Here is a 15,110-nt window from a genome sequence, read left to right as displayed (position 1 = left end):
CTCCGGCAACGAATTCTGGCTGCGAGGAAGTCGTACGCATCGGCCAACAGAGTCTGCATTAGGGATTTAGTTAGAACCTTTAAGAGGGGTTCCTCCTCGTACATAATGGCGGTCATCTCAGCCATAGTAGCTGAATTGATAGACCTGCTGAGCCTGCACCGGGCTTCGAAAGGCAGATCAGAGAGTCCGGAAGCCTGGGGAGACGCTCGCTGAACTGTGTGGAGGCACAGTCAGCGCTCAGCTTGCCTGTCGTGAAGGTGGCCGGGGCGTTATGCCAGTACTCGTGGTCACTCGAGAAGAGGAGGGAGGTCATGTTCGTTTCCTGCAGCTGTGGTAACGGTTTGTCCTCCTTGACAGCCGGAAAAGCTAGGTCCATCATCTTGGTGACGCATGGAGTGGGAGTTTGCTCATCTACCACGAACATTGTGTATGAGCTCTTGTGGGGTGTGAGCATAGTGTTCACACATTCCCACTCATTCAGTGTGCGAACCCAGGTAGACTGGGCTTGTTCCTTAGGGTAGATTACTGTCTCCTTAGGAACTTTATCCAACCTAATGAGGGCTTCCTCGGTCAGACGAGCAAAGCCGGGGAAGGGGAATTGGAGGCCCGGCGGGTAGAACTAAAAGTCCTCGATAGGCTGGGTGCCACAACCCTCGATGGTCAGCATGCCATCTTTACAAGGAGAGTGCAGAGCCATTCTCCATGGGTTATTCTTTGTAAACTCCGGGAGCTTGAAGGCGTCCGGGATGGCGTACTGGTGCTGCTGCGGCAGTCCCGGACGCATGAGGCTTTCCACTAGGCTCTCATTATTCTGCACCCTCTCAGTGAGGGACGTCATCATGGACCCGATCTGAGACAAAAGCTTGTTGGATAAAGCGTCCGGGTCAAAGGGAGCCACCGGGGTGGTTACGGAGGCTGACTTCGTTCTCGAACCATGAGAAGACGAAGATGCGACAGCTGAGTCTTTGGGGACTCTAGAGGAAGAAGTCTTGACAGACTTCGGAGATTTGGAAGACTTACGGGTCTTCAGCAAAGGCCTGCGCTGAGCCTTAACCTTCAGGGTAACCGGACGAGGCCTGATATCAGCCCCGTGTTTCCCCGGGAAGCCCTGAAAAGAAGAATGGGTAGAAGTAGGAGAGAAAATCGGGCTAAGGAGAGGAATCTTAGCCCGGGACCCACCTGCCTCACTTACCTCCCTACCTAGATCCGGTTTGTCAAGGGCCATAGGCTCTATGTCGAGGTTAATAGCCGTGACGTCCTCCACTATGGCCTCGCCCATCACCTCCTGGTCTTCAGCTAAGAGCAAGGTCTCGATGGAAGCGATGATGGGGTCCGCCACTTCTTTAGAGACCGCAGCCGAGGTCTTCGCGCTAGGGTAAATGAGGTTACACCATTCCTCAGACAGAACATAAGGCTTCTTAGCCTTAACGTTGCGGGTGAACCCGCCAACCCAGACCTTAAGGGTCACCAGGGCTGAGGTCTTAGAAGACTGGTAGCTCTGAAAGAGAATAGACCGTTACTAGTGGCAAGTGACTTCAACGTAGGAAGTGAAACAAGAAGGTTTAGATATCTCCTTTTATGAAAAACAGGATAATTCGACTAGATGATACAGTGGAAATAACAGAAATGTCAAAGATTAAAACTATGTAAATCTAAATGGTAACGGCAGTTCCACTTACCGAGTCCGAGGTGAGTGTTGAGACAAGCTTGTAGCAGACCTCACAGTTATCTGGATGCCAGACGGTCAAATCATCTACTAAGACAGCACAGTGGGCGTGCGACCTGCACACATCGTGGCCGCACGCTTGTTGAAGCACCGCCGCACAGGCTGTCATCTTACAGCGGACCACCTGTAAAATAAAGATACATAAGTATCCCGTAGTAGGTAAGGGTCCCAGAGGAGCCCGGGGGCTCCGGGTGCTAAAATTAAACCGGCAACAGCCGGGCTAGGTACTAGGAAAAACATTCGAAACCGTAAGCGAATTCGGTAGAAAACGCTTAGTAAAGGTAAAATACAAATCAATACAAATAAATCAAATCCGTATAGCTATGATCATCCAAAAGAGCATTGTCGAGTAAAGAATACAATGATATAATAACATGGGTAATGGTTATACCGTTGGCTCCGGGGAGACAACTGAGGTAGACCCAGGGGTCACCGCTAGCCTACCGGGGTAGGCGGGACAAAATGGGGAGGGGGGAGCAGGGGAAGAGTCAGAGACTCACTGCCGGTCACAAGGACCTAAACAAAGTAAAAACCCAAAACTCGTCAAAGCTCGACAAAGCTCGAAAGCTAAAATTAACAGAATTCCTTGTAATTAACCCTTTTACCCCCAGGCTATTTGGAAATTTCCAACCCTTAACCCCCAGGGGGTTATTTTTTTCCCAGCACATTTTGCAATGTATTTTTTTTTAATTGCTCTAACAGCCTTAATTTTTGACATAGAGAGGTCAGGTTGGTCTCATTCTCTTGGACAATGCCTGAATTTTCTCAAAAAATTATCAAAAATATGAAAAAAAAAATTTTATGGCATTTTTTTTGCAAGGACGTACCGGTACGTCCATGGGGGTAAGGGGATGGCTTTTGTGAAACGTACCAGTACGTCCTTTGGGGGTAAAAGGGTTAAAATGGGGCTAACATCGTGTGGGTTCCGTGGGATGTGGAACGTCAGGGGGGTAATCCTATTGACTGGGTCCCGTGGGGTGCGGAACGTCACGGGGGGAATCACGCTGGAAAAACCCAAAGCATAGCTGAAATTACCCCAGCCGATCGATGGCCAATCAGAGCGGCGGAGAAAAAAAACGGCTACGAAAAGGCAGAGAGTAAGCGTAAATAAGATAACAAGCCTCGCTAGTGATAACGGCTCCAACTGGGGAAGGAGTCAGTAGGTACCCCGGGAGGGGGGTGGGAGGGGAGGTGACTGGGGAACGAGAGGACTCGACCCGTAATGCAAAACAGCTGACTCCAAGTCTTATAGAGACGAGAGGTATCCCTGGAGTGGGGTTGGGGTAGGCGGGGGGTTTGGGGCCATACCCCTGCAGCGAGAACAAGCCAATGAGGGGGCAGGAGGCGATCACGTGGGACAGGAAGACCAGGCGTACCAACCTGGCCGATGAACCACGACAATAACAACGTAATGATCATAAACGGTTAATGACTAAAGTAAAGTAAAAATATGATATAATAATATGATAGGAGGAACTAGTTAAGGCATGCGACTAAAATAAGGAAGTAAGAGAGGGACGCAGGGGAAGAGGCAGGGAAATAAAGCCGAGCCCTCCAGCACGGGTCAGTACCGAGCCGGACAGGGGGGCCAACATAACACTAAATCGGGTAGATGCCGATCGTAAATAAAACACAATAACTAAATTAGAACTACCTCGCGAGAGTCTCACTCAAACTAAAGCAAAATAACTAGGTGGTAAAGATAATAATACTGGGTAAAAAACGTAATAACGTGACGTAACCAACTAGGGAGCACCCGAAAGCGAGCAGGCATGCCAACCTAAGATCAAACTATGATATGTAGAATAATATATCATATTAGCGTAAAATATCATAATCAGTAAAAATAAAATAACACAGGGTGTGATCGGTGATAAAACCCAGCAAAAGGTTCGAAACGAAAAACAATTAGTATAGAAGACTAATTGTAAGACGTTAAGAACGAGTGAAAGGAGGCAGCCAGCCAGCATGGCGGCCGCGAACAGTAAATAATAAAAACTGTAATAGAAATAAAACCAAGGGCAAGGCTATCTCCAAAGACTCAAAACTCATAGATCTGGTACTTAACTTAGATGGGGAGACAGTAGAGTCCGACATCGTGAATAAAATCCTGGGTAAATACCGAAAAAACACCACAGCGAAAACACAAGTGTGAACTAGCAAGTGCTATAAAAGGAGTGACGTCACTGGCGTGGGTCGGACTGTTGGTAGTGGAGTTCGAGTTGGGTGTTGAACGGCACCTCGCTGTAACAGGGATATTGAGAGGAGATATCTAAATGGTGCGAGACCTCTGGTTGTGATTTATCACGCCCCAGTATTATACCGACACCTTATAAGGTGAGCGAGCTGGGTTCAACCTGGCATTCCTATACAACTTTTTCTCTGGTGATTTTATAGCAGTTTTTACCTTAGAAATGATGTAAAAGGAGCATTTCACGGAGCGGCACAGGTAGAGCCCAGAAATGCTTTATTCTTTTGATATACACAAGGAGAAAAGCTATTCTTTTTATAGTATCATTAAACATCATAAGTATGAAAATATAAAAGATAATTGACGTGAAAAAAAGGAACATCCATTATTTACAAAATATGATGATAGATTTCTGAGAAAGATTTTAATTAGGATCCCTAGATAATAGTAAAAGTGTAAAAGTAATTGAAATAACACATGATTGTCAAGAATCAAAGTTGAAAAATTGGTATGAAAATTGCAAGGAAAAATAAGCTTATATATCTCACACAATAGTTGCAAAAATAAGTAAATAACAAAAATTCTATAACATTTCTGCTCAAATCCTATCTTCATAACATTACATGGGTGAGAAAATTCAAACTGATGAGTAGATGAGGTTGACAACTAATGCACAGCCTACAAGCAGTGTTCTTTCTTTGTTTACTGTTCACGCTTTGTCTAGAATCAATTTATAACAGTTGTATAGGAATTATGGCTTTATTAATGAGAATTTGTGAGGAATGCAAAGTAAGTAAGCTATTTTGGCCAAAATTAGATCCTCATTTGATTTGTGCTGATTGCTGAAGATTCATGTGTAAGTGTAAGTATTGAAGAATTATGATATTAATTCACAAACACTTACTGTATTTTGTATCTGCAGTTTATTAACTTGAAGATTAAGAATTATTAAAATTTTGTGATCTATAAAATATCCAAAAAATTATAATGAAAAATCAGTAATTCAATTTCATGGGCATATGTCTACAATTTTCTTTTCAATGAAGTTATTAATTCAGGCAACTACTGTAATGATGAATATGAAAGTAGATAGTGAAATCTTTCAATTTGGGAAACTCCAGAAGATCCTCAACTTGAAAACATTCGGAGGTGCAAACACAAATCCAACTGAAATCTCAGATACTATATCAAAAGTTCATAACGAAATACTGTAATGAAATAATATTATATAATTTGATGCAGCAAGCAAAACGACATTTGCAATATGATACGGAACTATTTGTTGACCTTTGCAGCTGGAAATTGCAGTCATGTGAGTTAGGTGAAGCCTACCATAGGCCAAAATCTAATGAAATTTGGTTTAAAAGCAATTTGACTTAGAAACAGCTTATTGAAACCTATTAACCCTGGAAAGGTATGATGGGTCGTTTGCGACCCCTACAGCATTTTCAAAACCTGTTTTTTCCCCATAAATCATCAGCTGTCTCGAATATGGAAGTGATCGACCTGCAAGGGGTGACTAGTCTACATGCCATTGTCTGCTTTAGGACTGATTTTCGTCTAACTTCCCTCCTTCCCCGTTTTTTTACCCCCCCAGGGGTCGACCTCGACCCTGAATACCTTTATAGGGGTAAGTGATCAAACAGTAAAGTTATTACATAATTATAAATTGTCGAACAGTGTTGATATTTGTTTGGTTCTTTATAGTTGGAAAGTGTGGGTGGATGGTGTGTCTACCACTTGCATGACATTGGTTTTGGCTTAGATGCCATATATTGCCATGAGGTCCATTTTCCCTCAAATGCTAATTTCTGATTTTTTTGTTTTTTTTGCAAATTTGATTTTTTTTCTATTTATTTTGAATTTATATTCAATAATGGCCAGCAGACAGTATTCCCTCGGCATGGATGTCATCAACACACTTCTAATGGAGTTAAAAAGAGATGTTGATGATAATATGGAGCTTGCAACCCCATTCTTCATTCCAAGTGGTAGATTGGGCTGTAAGAGTTGTTGCGGTCTGCGGCCATTTTGTTGACATACCCGAAAGGTAAGTTGGCATATCTCTATATATTCTTGTTCTGTATAGAATTCGTGATATTTTGGTATAATTTAATGCTTAAATATCATATTTTATAGGAGATACAATGATTTTCATAAGAAATTTACATTGTGAACTAGGCCGTCAAAAAATGACCTTTAGATTTCGCTCCTGTTATAACAGTAAATTACATCTTAGTGCACATTTTATTATGTATTTCTGTTCTAGGATAATATGAGTTTATTCTATAAAAAAAATTAGCCTCTTCCTATTTCATTTGGGTACCCAAAAAAATTCATGAAATTTGGACAAATTTTTTGGGCCAAAAAAATTTACCCTTTTTTTCTCATTTCAGATCTTGACTTCTATGGGTCCAACTCATTTCCAGCAATTACACTCTGTTGCTTAGCCATCTAAGAAGGTGTCCCTAAAGGGATTTATGTGTATATGTATATTTCTATTTTTTGTGAATATTTACGTCAAGTCTTTTTTTTTGTATACTTAAATTTTTAATATATTTCCAATAAATAGTTATTTTGTAGATGGGTATCATTTATATTTTCAGTAATTTTTAGCATTCTTTGAAGTATTTTTAGCAAGTCAAACAATACAGATTGATGCATAACTAAATTTTTCCTGAATTTTTTTCGGAGTCGAGGTCGTTCACGACCGAGTATACTTTTAAAGGGGTGTCCGAGTAGCATACCTATCCAGGGTTAAGTTTGTAAGTTTGGGACTTTCTGTATTGCAGAAATATATTAGAAGAAAAAGAATTAAAGAAAAAAGCATACAAGCATGAAATTATGTAAATGAACCAGTTGTAACCTACAAAACGGATTTTGAGCGAAGTGAAAAATCTATTTTCAGGTGAAAGAGCCATGTCGTCCGGATGGAAGTTCCTTCATAAGTAGCTTCCTAGGTTATATGTGACTACAGTGATATATCCCAGAGAATTTACCGAAGGTATCCAGAATTCTAACTCCTGGAGCGAGTATCCCTTAAAATTCACAAAGGGATATCGCGTAAGAACGTATCTTGACAAATCTCACAGCTATTTACACCCCAAATAGCGATTTTCACTTCGAGAGGGAAAAGTGGCAAGAAAATAGGAGAGTCGTTAAAAAGGTAAACACTCGATTCTCCTAATGAACTGTATTAGTTCGCCCAATCGCCAACACGAGGCGCCACCTAAGCCATTCGTTGTAGCTTCTTAGGTGTTACAGATACAGTACCAAAGGGAGGGATTCATATCCTTTTACTAAAGGAGGGTGGGTCCATCAGGACGACATGGCTCTTTCACCCAAAAATAGATTTTTCACTTCGCTTAAAATCCGTTTTTTGGGCTCAGGCCATGTCGTACTGATGGATTTATAATAGTGCTGTTATCTCGAATTAACTATTTCCTATCTGGTTGTCAAGACCAAAGACACTTGTTGTTACCGTAATACATCAATCAACTGAGCATACCAAATGCCAGCTCTTCCTGCCCCCTACAGGGAAAAGTCTATATAGACTCTAGGAAAAAACCCGAAAATTGTGAGTTCAAAGAACAATTAGCAAGCAGAAGTATATTGTGTCCTTATATACGTAAAGCATAGTTTGTACTAATAGGCAATGAATAGAATACTGTACCTCCCAGGTCCGGATCTAGACAGATAGGTTTATGTTCACGTAGGGATCATAAAACAGTAAAATAGACATGGTACAACCAAACTTACCTGTTTGCAAAAGAGAAGACATTAGTCTTACAAAGTCCTAAGAGGATCTAAGATGCTCTGATATACATGATCTATAAAATCTTGAGACGAAAGAGACGCAAAGATTCCTTCTAATGTTTATTTACAAGAAACACAGAAATCATGATTGGAATTAATATATTTGTGCTAAACATATTGCATAAAAAAGCATAACAGTAATAACAAAATAAATAAGTTTCATCTGAAAGAGACACAAAAGCCACTCAAAGAAATAAAGTATTTCACTGCATAATGTTATTACCAGGAACACTAGCATATAAAATGCTGGCACTTGTGTCAATTTGTCATGCTTGAGGTCACCTAGTTAGATAAAACAGTTTATAGTGTCTCTAACAACACAATACTTATCATGATATACTGTACATAAGTCTATCATGTACACCCTTCACTAAAAGTCCCTATTAGTGCACTGTCCTTCGCAGTAATCAAGCTGCAGGTTTTATTACACTACCTGCAGCTACCACATGAAACTTGATTTCCTGTAATTGCTTCGCATAGTGCTTAAAGAATACCCTGGAAGACTGCCATCCAGTATAGGCACGCAGGTTTTCAAATGACATAGTCTGAAAGAAGTTTAGAGACGAGGCAACTTTTCTCGGATCGTGACCTGCGGGTGTACTGTCAGGATCCACTCTGCGAATAAAGTACAGTGAACCCTCGCTACTTCGCGGTTCGACCATCGCGGATTCACCACTTCGCGGGTTTTTTCCATAACCCATATATATATACATATCGCGGATTTTCCGGAAATTTCAAAAATACCGCAATATCTGAAGACCCCAAATACGATATTTCGTTACCTGTAATTCCATTAATACTGTAATTAGTAATATCTGCTCTTACTGATTGTTCATTGCATTACATATGACATATAATTAAGCACAGAAAGAAATAAAACATGAAAAGAGAATGTGATCATACGATAATTCAGTACTGTATACAGTACGTAGTAAAATTAAATCGAACATGAAACGCAAATCAGATGCAGTCATACCATATTAGAATGGTGTAAGGCTGCTGTTGGCTACTACTGTACTGTACATTACTACAAATGTAATGGAAGTGCTTCTTTTCCATGAATCTTTTGTATGTATACGTACGTAGTACTGCATCCAATAATATTCTTTGTTGCAAAAATCACATTTCGAATAAGCGTACGAGAGAGAGAGAGAGAAAGAGAGAGAGAGAGAGAGAGAGAGAGAGAGAGAGAGAGAGAGAGAGAGAGAGAGAGAGAGAGACACATCCTACAACAAAAGCGTAAAATAGCGTACGTAAAGCTATTATTATTATTATTGTTGTTGTTATTAAAATTATTATTGTTATTATTATTATCATTATTATTATTATTATTATTACAGTATCATTATTTATTATTATTATTACTGTACAGTATACTGTACGCAGGGTATCTTGTACTTTGAATTGGGTTGTGATTGGTTCAAGCGCTGATAGATGACGAATCAGAACCCAAGTTTTGTAATCTAGCCTCTGATTGGTGTTTTGACCGCTTCTCCAACCCGCAGCATCTCTTTCCGCGGTCACTTTGTCTCCCGCTGTATCGCTGTGTTGACGTTGTTAATTGTGAACTTTAATCTGTGCTGTGCGTGACTGTTTTAAGTTGAACTTTTTGTTGAACTTTCTGTTAAACCCTACTGTACAATGCCTCCCAAGCCTTCTGCTTCTACTAAGGCTGGTAGTGAGCCTAAACAGCACTGAAAGATGATGACGATTGCTGAGAAGGTGACGCTTCTCGATACTATGTTAAAAGACAGTAGAAGTTACGCGGCCGCAGACCTCGAAGACCTGACGAAATCGGGCAGTGAAGACAGTGAAACACAGGAAGAGATCCAAGAAAATGTCGAAGAAACGGTCTTAACATTAGAACGGCTTGCCAAGCTCTGCAAGCTTGCGAATGAGGTGAAAGAAATGTCGCAAGAGTGGGACGAGGATATGGTTCGTTCTGTACAATTCTGCACCAAGATCGATGAACACATGGCTCCCTACAGGATGCTCTTGCGAAAAAAGAAGCAGCGGCAGCAACTTCTGATCACAATGCCCTCAGAAGAAATTGAAGAAGTGTCTCAGGAAGAAGTTGAAGAGGTGTCCCAGGAAAAGACACCTCCGTCTGAAGAGACGTAAAATACTATTATTGGCTGCACAGTAGAAGACATCATCAGCTTCATCATCATCATTTCTACTGTGCAGCAAATTCATCGCCATCATCATTCAAGTTTTTCTTGAACTTCTTTCGTGGTGAGTACAGTAACAATCTTTATTTTTTACTTTAATATTCTAACATTTTAATATTTGTGCCTGTTTTATAGTTTAGTACTGTATGCATTAAGTTAAAGGGAAGGTTTTAAAAGCCTATCATATTTTTTTTGTTTAAAATTTACATTTACGTACGTAAAACAATCTCTCTCTCTCTCTCTCTACCTCTCTCTCTCTCTCTCTCTCTCTCTCTCTCTCTCTCTCTCTCTCTCTCTCTCTCTCTCTCTCTCTCTCTCTCGTAAATTGTTTTCCTGCTTTGCTACGTACAGTATGTACTGTATGATTTTATATAGATACGGTAAATAATATTTGTAATAACATATTTTGTAAATGCTTTTACTGTAAATATCATTATTTATCACTTTCATCATGCGCGTTAAATGCCTTCTTTGTTCTGAGCGTGGTTGTTTACTGAGCGTACTTTATGACGCCGTCGTTTCAGGCGGCGTCATAAAGAAAAACATTTCATTTGGAAGTCCTAAGGAAAATTAAGTAAAACATTGGTAATAACAAAATCAACATACTGTTTACATCAATATAATCGATGCAAAAACTAACCTATACATATATGTGTACACTAAATGAGTTTGTTTCTTCATCATGATCAGAGATAAACATAAACAAAACATTGGTTGCCATTTTTTATCGTGCTTTTTAGGTGTTTAGGAAACGCATGATATAAAATCGCCTTTAATATTTGTGCCTGTTTTAGTTTAGGGTACTGTAGTACATGCATTAAGTGTTCTGTACATTAAAGGGTAGTTTGTTAACAGTACTACGTACAAGGGAAGGTTTTAAAAGTCCGAATATACATGTTAAATAAATAGGTAAATATGGTGTCAATACTTCGCGGATTTTCACCTATCGCGCCCGCGTCTGGAACCTATCAACCGCGATAAACATGGGTTCACTGTACAGTAGGTGATTTTCGCCCTTATCTGTTTCAAAGATAACGTCGAACCAGAAGTCTGTCCCCTGAAAAGCTGACCTCCCTTAAAGTCTGAAGTTCTACAAAGATAGACCTTTAGGCATTCCACTGGGCAGAGGGATGCTTCTTCCTTCAGAGGGCAGATTCTCCAGGGACCCCATCTCTTAGTGGGCAGCTCGTTCTTGGCGAGAAACGACGGATCCGGAAAGAGATTTAAATCTCCGTTCGTTGTAAACTGAATGTGGCCATCATCCCTCGAGAGGGCCACTATTTCACTAACTCTAGCTCCTGAGGCTAGTGCAAAAAGAAATATCACCTTCTAAGTCAAGTCTTTCAACGAGCACTCTTCATTGTTCAAAGTTGAAGCCAGATGAAGAACCTTATCCAAAGACCATGAAATGGGCTTTGGAGGAGCTGCAGGTCAAAGTTTGGCGCAGGCTTTTGGAATCTTGTTGAAGATTTCATTAGAAAATCCACTTGGAAGGCGTATAGAATCGGCCTAGCCTATGCAGATTTACAAGTAGTAATTGTATTAGCTGCTAATCCTTGTCCGTGAGGATGGATGAAGAAGGACAAACAGAAGTCCGTAGAAATCTCTTGCGGTTTCTTCGCCTTAACAAAGGCTACCCATTTCTTCCAGGAAGACTCGTATTGTCTTCTTGTAGACTTTGACTTATATTCTTATAAGAAGTTAATGCTGTCTACAGAAATCCCGAACCTTTTCTTAACCGCTAGGGTGAGAAAATCATGAGATGAAGGTTCTGGGTTTTCTCTGATGAAGCGTATACAGTCGATTTCTGCACTTGCTGAGTTAGAACTGGTTCCGGCAATGGGATCAGCTTCAGGCGTAGTTCTGTTATCAGAGGGAACCAGACACTGCCTGGCCATTTGTGGGCCACTATCGCTGCCCTCCCCCGAAAGGATCTCAATTTGTCGAGGGCTTTCAACCACAGGTTGGTTGGCGGGAACAGGTAAATCCTGGACCAGCTGTTCCAATCCACGGACATCGCGTCCGTTGCTTCCGCTAGAGGATCCTCGTACAGGGCAACATACCAGGATAGTTTCTTGTTGTCACTCGTTGCGAAGAGATCTACTTGCAGTCCTGGGACTTTGTTCAATATGAAGGAGAATGATCCTGCATCTAGGGACCATTCGGACTCTTATCGGATTGATCCTGGATAGAGCATCCGCTGTCACATTGCGGAATCCTTGGAGGTGGACTGCTGTCAAGTGCCACTTCATCCTCTTGGATAGATGATAGATGGCCAACATCACTTGATTTAATTGAGGCGATCTTGAGCCCTGTCGATTTATGCATCTCATTATCACTTCGCTGTCTAAAACCAGGCGGATGTGGATTGAGCAGCGAAGTCTCAGTTTCTTCAGAGATAGAAAAACTGCCATGGCTTCCAGGAAGTTTATGTGGAAGGACTTGAAGAGTGGAAACCAGGTTCCCTGCACCTTCCGACGATGAGTGTGACCTCCCCAACCTTCCTTCGAGGCATCCGTGTGAACGGTGACTGCTGGTGGAAGTGGTTGCAAGGGTACCTTTCTTCTTAGGTTCTTTGCTTCCGACCATGGCTTGAGAATGGATCGTAGACGATTTGGGAATGGTCTTCGTAGATCTCTTCGATCGTTGTAAGCGTATTTTCTCCAGACGCCTGATGCATCTTTTAACTGCACTCTCAAAAGTGGGTCCGTCAAAGAGGCAAACTGGAGAGACCCCAACACTCTCTCCTGTTGTCTTCTTGATATTCTTCGAGATTGAAGAAGACTTTTGACAGACCTTGCTATCTCCTTCCTCTTTGCTGTGGGCAAAGAGAGGCAATGTGACTGTATGTCCCAGTGAACTCCCAGCCACTTGAACTTTTGAGCCGGAGAAAGCCGAGACTTTTTCAGGTTGATCTTGAACCCTAGGTTTTCTAGGAATTGAATCACTTTTCTGGAGGCTTGCATGCATTCTTCTTTGGATGCTGCCCACACCAGCCAATCGTCCAGGCAGGCCATCACCTGGACACCCATGAGGCGTAGTTGTCGAATGACTGCGTTCGCAAGCTTTGTGAATATTCTTGGAGCAATGTTCAGACCGAAGGGCATGGCTCTGAAAACGTATTTTCTTTTCTGGAGCTTGAACCCTAGGTAGGGGGAAACCTGATGGTTGATTGGCACATGCCAGTAAGCATCCGTCATGTCTATGGAGGCTGTGTATGCCCGTTTGGGCAGAAGGGTCCTTATGTGCTGAAGTGTCAGCATTCTGAACTTGTAGTTCACAATAAACTTGTTGAGTGGTGATAAGTCCAGAATGACTCAGAGCTTTTCCGAATCCTTCTTCGGAACACAGAATAGCCTTCCTTGTAATTTGATGGACTTTGCTTTCCTTATGACTCTTTTGTCTAATAGTTCTTGAACATATTCTTCCAGAACTGGGGTTGATGGTTGGAAGAATTGAGTAAAGCTTGGAGGGGTTGAGATCCAACCCCAGCCCAGTCCTTTCTTGATCAGGCTGTGGGCCTAAGGATCGAAGGTCCACCTATTCTGAAAATGGAGAAGTCTCCCTCCTACCGGCAGCATCTCACTTAGAGTGCTGACTGGAGGATTTACCTCCTTGGCCACGACCACATCTATTGCCCCTGCCTCTGAAGGGGTGCCTCAAGGAACCCCGAAAGGAACCTTGAGACTTTGGCTTAAAAGTAGTAGCCTGCCTTTCGTAAACTGGGATGAACACTGGCGACTGAGAAGCCAGAGTTTGGGGCACCAGTTGAAAGGTGGTGGTGGGCTGTGCTACTGTCTGGGGCACCGTGGCCATGGGAAGCTGTTGCTGCTTTGGTCGAGAGGGCAAGCGAGGTCATTTAGACTTGTTCTTCGGCTGGGGACCCTCGTCAGCTGAAGATTTTCGTTTTGAAGACAAGCCCCATTTGGAAAGGAGATTTCTATTCTTCGAGGCGGCTTTGTCTACAACCTCCTTGACTACTTCACTCGGGAAGTGGTCTTTTCCCCAGATGTTAGAAGCCATCAGCTTCCTAGGTTTATGTTTAACGGAAGCGTAAGCAAACACGAACTCCCTACAGGCCCTTCTGGCCTTGATGAAGTTGTACAGGTCCCTCGTTACCGTAGCCAAGTGAGCCTTGTCGAAAACCATGTACATATCCAGGGTCTCAGGGATACTAGCCATCGTCTCTAGCCCTGTTTGGAGAAACATGGAAGCAGCCAGGCATTCCTTAGTCTCGTGTTCTCTCTTTAAGAGAAAATCAGTCAGCTTTGGGAGGTCTTCGTTGAACTGACGTCCAGCGATATTGGCCTCCAGCTTCCCGACTGTGAAGGTGACGTGAACATCCTTCCAGTCTTTGTCGTCTGATGGGAAAGCAAGGGAGAAAGGCTTGCTTTCTTCTAATGTGGTGCAAGGTTTACCTGCCTCCACGGCCTTCAGAGCTGCTTTAAACCCTTTGTCCATAAAGGGAAAAGCGCGTTGGGGGTCAGCAACAAACGATGGATGTTTTTTGCTAAGAGCCGGCACCTTCGAACTAGTGAAAGCCCTCTCTTTCAAAGTTTTGGAAAATAAGGCTTTTGCCTTAGCAAGCTCAAGGACAATTGTCTCCTTAGGCTCCGTCTCTTCTTTAGACGCTGGTTCATTCCTAAGGCGGACGTAACAGTCCGGATAGGCCCCTTTGCTGGGCCAGAACTCTATTTCCTCCACTGGTACTGTGCTCAGTTTCTCCGAGAGGAAAATTTTGCCTGCTGACATAGGCATATGCTCTGCGTACCTCCAAGGGTTAACGTCAGAGAAAACGGGAAGGTCCCTCACGTTCAGCTTCTTCGGGGCCAAACGTGAAGACACCAACTGCTTAATCTCCGTCCGAAAAGTGGCTTCCTTCTCGGACGACCTCTTCTGTAGGTCCTGCACCATGGAGATCAAGGAATGAAGAGTGCTCGTGATCGAATCGAGCTGAGGTGGTTGAGAAGAAGTTGATGGTGCCGGATTGGCCGCTACAGCTGAAGAAACCAAAGCTACTTCGGCATTCTCAACATTCTCTTCAGGGGGAGCAACTGCCTCCTGATCCAATTCTTCCACAAGGAGATTCTTCTCTGTCTCCTCGGAGACGACAGACATGTTGTCGTCCAAATGGATACCCTCCAATGTATCCGCAACGTCAGGTTCCTGGGTCTGCTGGACCTGAAGTTGAACCAAGGGGATCTCA

The 15,110-nt window shown here is 42.5% G+C and overlaps 1 protein-coding gene across 3 annotated transcripts in view; it reads left to right on the top strand.

Moving 5' to 3' along the window:
* Positions 1 to 15,110, top strand: part of LOC137618661 (protein O-linked-mannose beta-1,2-N-acetylglucosaminyltransferase 1-like) — a 370,898-nt gene that overhangs the window by 208,163 nt on the left and 147,625 nt on the right. The gene's annotated exons all lie outside the window — the stretch shown is intronic.

This window comes from Palaemon carinicauda, chromosome 25, assembly GCF_036898095.1.
Source record: "Palaemon carinicauda isolate YSFRI2023 chromosome 25, ASM3689809v2, whole genome shotgun sequence".
NCBI lineage: Eukaryota > Metazoa > Arthropoda > Malacostraca > Decapoda > Palaemonidae > Palaemon > Palaemon carinicauda.
The sequence above is the reverse complement of the archived record's forward strand: the minus strand, read 5'-3'. Positions and strand labels throughout refer to the sequence as shown.